This window comes from Oryza brachyantha, chromosome 6 (assembly GCF_000231095.2).
Source record: "Oryza brachyantha chromosome 6, ObraRS2, whole genome shotgun sequence".
NCBI classification, from domain to species: domain Eukaryota; kingdom Viridiplantae; phylum Streptophyta; class Magnoliopsida; order Poales; family Poaceae; genus Oryza; species Oryza brachyantha.
Window position 1 is genome coordinate 15,430,509 of NC_023168.2, and position 9,026 is coordinate 15,439,534.

A 9,026-nucleotide genomic window follows, 5' to 3' on the forward strand; every position below is an offset into this window, starting at 1 on the left:
TGTCTTCCATAATCACGTTGCCAAAATGTAGCATGTTGTTGGCCTTATTGGGTCATGTGGCTCTGAATTGCTCCTGGAAATATTTGCAAATTCCGTGTATTATGAACTCAACGATTGCAACTAGGAGGAGGCCTCTCACACCCGGCATGTAGTTGTACACCTCTGCCAAATTGGCTGTCATTATCCCATACCTCGCACCACCACTGTCATGAAATAGGGAGCATTTTTCTTTAGGTTAGTTCTCAATCCAATGAGAGAATTTCCACATGGTGTTTGCCCCTCTTCTTATCAAGTAGATATTGACCTTGTAGATTGTTCTAAACTCTATTTTGTTGTAAGCTCATCTAAGTTCCTCCAAAGCGCGTTGAGCTTCCTCTGATTCTACACACAACCTCTTAAACATATCCATAAGCTGCTTGTTTCTAAATTGACAGTAGAAGTTAGTACTCATGTGTCACATGCACCACCTACTTTGCACATCTGACAATTCTTGGGCAATACCCTCTTCCATGCTTACATCTCTCAACAACTCGACGACACGAAGGAGCCCTGCATGTCAGTCATGAATAAGGCAAACTCCAGGCCGTATCTGAACAATGACATGCTTCACATGGTTTAGAAACCAGTATCAACTGTAGGTGTTATCACTCTCAATAAATATAAATACAACTGGTAAAATTTAGTTGTTACCATCCACACCAATTGCAGTCAAGATTTGTCCTCTGTACTTTTTAGAGAAATATGCAATAAATGCAAAGTATGGGCTGACAATGCATGGATGGAAACATACATGCACTCAGTGAGAAGAAAACACGTTGCAACACACTTGATTTGGATGTGACACTGATAGTAACGATTTGATATCATAGAAGCTTCCCGGATTTCTTTGTAAAATGACCGCTAGTACCCTAGGTAGATTGTCATATGAAGCTTCAAATGTACCAAACCGACTCTCCACAATCTTTTGTTTAGCCCTCCAAGCCCTGAGATATGTGATTGTGTATTTATATTTGTCTTTTATGGGCCAGATAATTGACCTTGGTTCGTACCAAAAGTTGTTTATAACATCATCGTTCATCTCCGCGGTAATGAATGAAGATGTCATGTTTCTATGACACTTCTCAATCCTATGAACATGATAAGTATGTTTAGGGACAATTGATGCATCCCAATAATCTTTCCATTTACCCTTGTAAGAATGTACCCTACATGGACAACCGTTATCTAACTGCTCACACTTCACTTTGTAAACTGACTTGCTAGATCTGACTACCCAAAATTCCTTTCTCACTGATATTATCCACTGTTTTACTGGCTCTGTCAAATCCACCCTATACTAATTATTTCGCCCCGTCTATGACCTTGTTTTCCTTATACTTGGCACATGATGACCCTATGTAATTTGAAGTCCAGAAAAATCCTCATTTGATCATTCTAACAGGTTTACATTAGCGCATTCTTCATCTGTCGATTCATCATCATCAGCCCTCTCATTGTATGAATCTTCCCTATCCATGCCATCAACTATTTCATGATGTACCTCCCCCTTCATCTACTACTCCGGCCGGCTTCATGTCTTCTCCTGCCTCCTCTTCCTCACATGCAACTCCTTCATCTTAATTAATTGAGCACACTCCATCACTTCTCCGACTAGGCCCCTCATCCTCATGGGTACTCGCTGCCTGAGTATCCTCCTTATTAAACACTACAACGAGAAGTGTCACTGCAAGATGGGCACCCACATAATTAGAGTGGACCTAGAAGATGTGTGGGTCACCATGCAAGCACCCCTTGGATGTGATGCTCGATATGAGCCCTCTTAGGCAAACAACAGTTGAGGATTTAGCGTGGAGGAAGTTGGTGGTTGGCCTAATGGTTTGGCCAATCACCAGCATCTTTGCTCACTAGACTTGGGTGGTCATTGTTGCTTTATCTGACACGCTTTGCTTCTAGGTTCCTCATTGATCATTTTGCATTGATATGGTGATGCAAGAATAGGGAACAATGTCATATCAGGTAGGGCAATAATAAGGAGGATATGGATGATGCAATATAAACATGGAGGTGATGAGAAGTCATGATGCTAAAGGAGCGGGACAGAGACAGGGAGGAGGACAGACAGAGTAGGGCACGGGGCACCGGATCTGCAAACATGCTTGCCCGGGTGATATTGGAAATGAGGTTGTCAAGGCTGACCAAGACAAACAACAGCTGATGAGGACATCACTTCATTGGATATGCCCATAGCGTCACACGTTCCAATTCCAAGTTCAAGACCAATTCGGCCTCCAGAGACAGCACTGACTTCAAATGGACCTAACTCCTTCATGCCATCTCTGGTTAGGGTGATCTTGGACTTGATGGAAAGCTTATCTCGTCACTTTTCAAACGCATCTAGTCTCATGTCAAATTCCTCTCGAGTCAATGGGAATCATCAAAACAAGACAGTGCTGTTACTAAAACCGAACTTGGGCCTTGGGTCCTTTAATAGACTAGGCCCATCTCGAAAGTTTCTCCCTCCACCTCCACGAATTAGAACTTAACCCTAGCTTTATTTTCCTCCATAAATATCTTTGTACACCCTCAAAAACATTTGGGTTTTGTCTAGTTGAATTTGCTAAGTGCTATTCATCTTGTCTCTAGTCCTCGGTTGTTTAGTCGGCGACTATAGATTCAGAGCCCCCTCAATAGTTGGTCGATTAGATCTACCACTTCAACCACAACTATTCCTTTGTGCTTAATTACCTATTTGCAATATTTAGATTGCATCTTGTCTCGTTCTTGCAGTGTTCTCTCGTTTGCATTGCAGGGATCATCAACCACGCGCCACGGTTGGTACGACATCGTTTGTGGTGTAGCGATTGCACGGCGTCCTAGACTTGTTCTGGTTGGTAGCCACATCGCAAACGTCACACTCAATCAAAACAAGAGTTATCCCCTCATCAGAAGATCGCGCCATGAGAGAGAGCTTCATCAGTTGGTATCAGAGCGTCGGTTGCCTGGTGAGGATTTTATTTTATAGATTTATTTTTTTCTTCCTCCCATGATCCACAAAATTGCCGCACCACTTTTCCCTTTACCAAGCCTTAGTTTTGAGACTTGCAATTTTCTTTCAGTTTTGTGTTTTTGAATTTTAGTCCGTGGTCATGTCTAGTGCTGGCTTTGTCTAGTTCATCATTCTCGCTAGAGTCTTGCATCTGGTCTCACGTCGTCTAGAGTTGTTTATCGTCATTGTTGCAGCGTCCTGTTGCTAGCCGACCACGTCTTGGTTGTGGGCTGGTTTATTTTGTGAGATAGCTTGGAGAAGGAAGAAAAATAGCAGATCAATGTATTCATGATTTTTGGACTGTTGCTTGCACGTGGGAGGAATTAAATGAACCTATTTCCGTAAAAAAAAATCCAATCGATTTCCTTTTCCTTTGAGACGCTAATCACTTTCTTAGTTTATCCAGTCCTGTGCATGATGATTCCGGTTCCCTTCCTTTCTTGTTTGTTTTCCTTAACTAATTAGTCCCTCCCATAATTTTACTTGGTTTATTTCCTTCTCTCATGTACATGCATGCTTGGAAATTAGTGTTCGGAGCATGTGCAAGCACACATCTGTTCTGATCTCACGCTCTCCACTCCTTTTATCTATATCCGTGCGCGCGCATGCATGCAGGTTCTCTCTTTGCGGCATATTGACTGAATCTCTCCTCGACGCATGAATGACAGTCTTGCATGCCTGCGTGAGTTCTGCTAATTTCTTCCTTTAGTACTGGGTCGTGCAATTTTTCTCCTCTGGCTATTCGAGTGTGCTTACTCAATTCATTCTTTTGATAGAGTCGTTGTTTCTGTGTGTGTGTATATATATATATATATATATATATATATATATATATATATATATATATAGGCAGAAGGTGCAAAAGAAAGGAAAAAAAACAGCCGCACCCAAAAAAAATCAAAGAAAAGACAAAACAAAAAAATAAGAAAAAAAGTGTGCATTTTTGTTTTATCTCTTGGGAGAGTTTTGTAATAAAATTGAGTGTTGCTGATGCTAGTTCTAGTGTTAATCATTTGCTTGCTTGAGCTAGAATCAGGTCTAGTCTAGGCTAGCAACTTTGACCAGTAATGTGGACTATTATTCAATTTCGCATTTCTATTTGATTTTTGCTAATCCATGTGATATAGTTAAGCCAACCAAGATCCACGTACTACTAACATGTACAAGTCCGTCTTTGCAATTGCTCCACTCATCAAGCGTGTCATTGTGCCACGAACCAGCCACGGTGATTGACCTATTTCTTTTTGCATTATGTGAGAACATTATAAGAATTTGGTAAATGCTTGAGTGGAGTGCTTCCGGAAGCTCTACATATCTATAGACAGTTAGGAGCTAACAATTTCTTGTGAGTTTTTTTTTCGCTGTTAACAATGTCAGGTGACCTACCGACACTCGAGAATATGGAGCATAGGTTAAAGGGCATGGAGAATTGGTATGAAGAGCTAATGCGCAGCAATCAATCACACAAGGAAAGCACAGATAAGCATTTAAAAACCTTAAGTGAAAGTCTGGTCAAAGTAGTGGATCAAATTGAGAAAATGAATCAATCCCATAACCAATTAACTGAAAATATGCAAAATATGAATCTCGGACATGAAGCTATTATTCGACGTCTTGGTTTGCTTGAGGATGCAGGTGGAGAAAGTGTAGGTGCTGCTAATCGTCGATGCCAAAGGAATGATGGAGATGAATACAAGCAATCTATTGCTGACGATGAGGAGGATGGCGAGGAGGGGAGTGTTGGAAATCGAAGAAGGCGTCCAATTAGGAACCGAGATGATACTTTATCTAAGGTAAAATTCACCATGGCTTCTTTTGATGGTAAGTTTGAACCTTCTGTTTATCTAGATTGGGAGCTAGCTGTTGAACAAAAATTTTCTTGTTATGAATTTCCTGACAATAAGAAAGTTAAAGCTGCTAGTAGTGAATTTACCTCCTTTGCTTCTTTGTGGTGGAATGATATCTGTACAAGAGGGCTTAGACCTAGAACCTGGAATGATATGAAACGAGCAATGAGGTCTAGGTTTGTTCCTTCTTACTATGCTCGTGATATGTTAAACAAATTACAACTTTTACAACAAGGAACTAATTCTGTAGAAACATACTATCAAGAGATGATGATTGCTTTGTCCCGTTGTGATTTGCAAGAAACTGAGGATGCTAGCATTGCTCGATTCAATGGTGGTCTTAATAGAGAAATTCAGGATATTCTTGATTATAAAGATTACAATAACATGAATAGATTATTCCATGTTGCTTGTAAAGCGGAAAGAGAAGTGCAGGGACGCAACTGGTATAGGAGTTCTTTTACAAGTGCTACCCCAACCCGACAGTGAACACCACGTCAATCTACTACTGTTGCACGTTCAACTTCTTCCACGCCACCTACCTCCACCCCTTCGCATGCCCAAGAAACAAGCAAAAATATTTCAGTTCAGAATCCAGCCAAGAGTGCAACGTCAGTGGCTTCCACTGGACGTACCCGTGATATTACATGTCATAGGTGCCATGGCATTGGACACATTGCACGGAATTGTCCAAATCAACGAGTTCTCTTTGTGAATGACGATGGTGAGTATACTTCTGCTAGTGATTATGATGATGAACATGCTTAGCTGCCACTAACCATGCAGGGGGACAAGATAATGATGACATCGAGGAAGTACATTTGCATCCAGAGTCGCTAGATCAGTATCCTAGCCTAATTGTCAAGCTAGTACTTAGTGCTAAAGAGAAGTGTGAAGAGCAAAACCAACGTCACAATTTGTTTCAAAGCAAAGTTCTTGTGAAAGGCCATACTGTCAAAGTGATTAATGATAGCGGGAGTTGCAACAATTTAGCAAGTGCAGAGATGATCAAGAAGCTTGGCTTGACTACCCATCTACATCCACATCCGTATCATATTCAACGGTTTAATACATGTGGTAAGATGAAGGTAACACGCTTTGTTAAAGTACCTTTCTCTTGTAGGATCGAACAAGATTAAACAAACCTACCAGAGGGGGGTGAATGGTAGGGAAAAACAAAACCCAAAAATCTTTCGCGGAATAAAAGATTACCTCTGTCGAAGAAATTGACGAAGACTTGCTACCTTGATCACGTCGCTCCTGTGTCGCCGCTACCTTGATCGCGCCGCTCATGTGCCGTCGAGCAGATCATCGAATCGCGCCACTCCTATGACGTCGATCGGATCGTCGGAATCCAAAAAATCATCAGTAGATGAAAGTCGAAAACGTAGATTGAATGATCTTGACTTTATTGCATCAACTGGTATTTACAAAGTGCACCAACAGCACTCCTATCAAAATCGTCGATCTAGAATCAACAACTAAGTCTCACAAAAAGCACACCGGGGGCATACCCCTCGGTCTCTATTTATATCGAAAAGTCTATCACCAAATAGGAGTAGGACTCCTTATACTAATATGGCTCATCTCTTAGTTTTCCTAATCAAATCCAACGTGCCAAAATCAGCCGTGCTACAGTAGTCCGACTGCTACAGTACCCGCCGCGCTACAGTAATCCGGGTCCGCTACAGTAATCCGATCCGGTTGCTACAGTGCCGCGCGCTACAGTAACGACGCTCCTACAGTGTCCGAACCTGTAGCAAAATCCTTTCCTTTTCTCATCCAGTTTTGATCTGATTTACTTCCCGATTTTTCCGGCGCTTACACACACAACATGTGAAGCCCGTTACGATTCCATCCCACACGGTTTTGCTCCACCATGTGCCAACTCGTATTCAATATCGTCACCTGGCATCCTCGATCGTCCGGACCTCAGCTCCTTCCTGAGCCTAGTCACGATCACACCGCCATTGACCGATATTGACCTCAAGTCACCTGCACAATTAGAGACAAACCAACCGTTTCCGAGCACAGATATCGCAACCTGACTCACATTAGTTACACACACTCGCACCAACACCTTAATTGTTTCCAAACCAAATTCAATTTATAAACCAAATCGCAAGCCAATTGTTCATCAGAAAATATTAATCATGCTTATGATCTTACAATCTCCCCCTTGATGAACACATTGGCAAACACTTCAAAATTTGTATTGTTGTTTTTGTGAAGTAACTCCAAAAAGCATGCAATGCAAAAATCTCTCACTTTTGAAAAGAAAGAAAATACTTTGAGTATGACAATTATGCACAAATTTTTTTTACCTTGTTCTCCCCCTTTTGACAATGAATTCATCAATGAAGGTTTTTTATTTTCATTTTTTCTCGGAGAGCTTTGCAATGTACCAATAGTAACTCAAGAACTTGTATTGCAATAACAAGGTAGAAAAAGTGACTAGCTAACTAACAAGCATGCACTAAAGTAAAACCATGAACTTGAGATATGGCAATTAAGATCAAGTCAACATTAAGAATTCATGATTTCAAAGAGTTATAATGCAACATCGGTATAAGCACATAGATTGAAAAATAGATACTGTACATATATACCCATTGTATTTATCACTCTTTTTCAAATTAGCTCTAGCACAAAATTAGCAAGAGAATTTTTAACCTTTTTACTTGAGCCTTTTTGGTCAATTTTTTTTTCTAAATTATTCCGGGTACGTCCTTGTCGTCAAGACTGTTTCCAAGGATTCGGCACCCATTATTTTTGCTCACATCGAATACGTCCTTGTCGTCAAGACTGTCCAAAGATTCGGTATTCATTTTTTTCTCTCATAGATATTTTTTATTCTCTTGAGCAATTTAAAAAGCTATTAAGGAATAACAAATCAATAAAGCATATATATAAGCATTTAAAAACAACCCATATGCTAGCATCAATATTGCATATTTACTTAATTCAAGTATAGAATTTAAGTGTCATGCATCATCTCCCTTAAAAGCAATATCAAAAGCTCATGTATAAACAAAAAATGCAGACAAACTAGATTACTAATCATATTCTCTAACAAGTATTGCAAGCAAGTACTACAATATACTAAAGGCACGAAACAAAGCTCTTCCTTTTTTTTTCTTTTTCTTAAAACACACCATGCATTAATTAAAACATGTATGCAAAATCAAAAGAGGAAAATGCAACACGGAGCCAAAAACTCCCCCTTAATTGATGCCAAAAGGATGAATAACTCCCAATTCTCCCCGAAGAAAAGCAAATCGAGAAGAATCCAAAGGTTTCGTGAAAATATCAGCCAATTGCAATGTAGTATCAACAAATTTTAATTCCACATCTCCCTTTTCAACATGATCCCTCAAAAAGTGAAAACGAATATCAATGTGCTTAGTGCGTGAGTGTTGAACAGGATTCTTAGCAATATTAATAGCACTTGTATTATCACAAAAGAGAGGAACTTTCTCAAAAGTAAGACCATAATCTCTCAAGGTTGAAATAAGCCACAAAATTTGGGAGCAACAACTAGCGGCAGCAACATATTCAGATTCAGTAGTTGATTGAGCAACATTAGATTGTTTTCGAGAAGACCATGCAATCAATGAAGTACCAAGAAAATGGCATGTACCACTGGTACTCTTCCTATCAATTCTACAGCCTCCAAAATCCGCATCCGAACAACCACTCAAGCATATAGAAGATGAAGTAGAATACCAAATTCCAAATTCAAGAGTGTGTTGTAAGTACCTCATGATGCGTTTAACCGCTTGGTGATGTGATGCTCTCGGAGAAGCTTGAAATCGAGCGCACAAACACACAGCAAATTGTATATCCGGTCTTGAAGCAGTGAGATAAAGCAATGATCCTATCATACTTCTGTATTCCTTTTGATCAACCGCTTCACCATCTTCATCAGGATCCAACACAGTAGCAGATCCTATAGGTGTAGTCATCGGCTTGCAATTGTCCATCTTGAAACGTCGTAAAAGATCCTTGGTGTATTTTGTTTGATGCACAAATGTACCTTGAGGTGTTTGTTTAATTTGCAATCCCAAAAAATAAGTCAACTCGCCCATCATACTCATTTCAAATTCCCTGTGCATCGTTTCAGCAAACTCCAC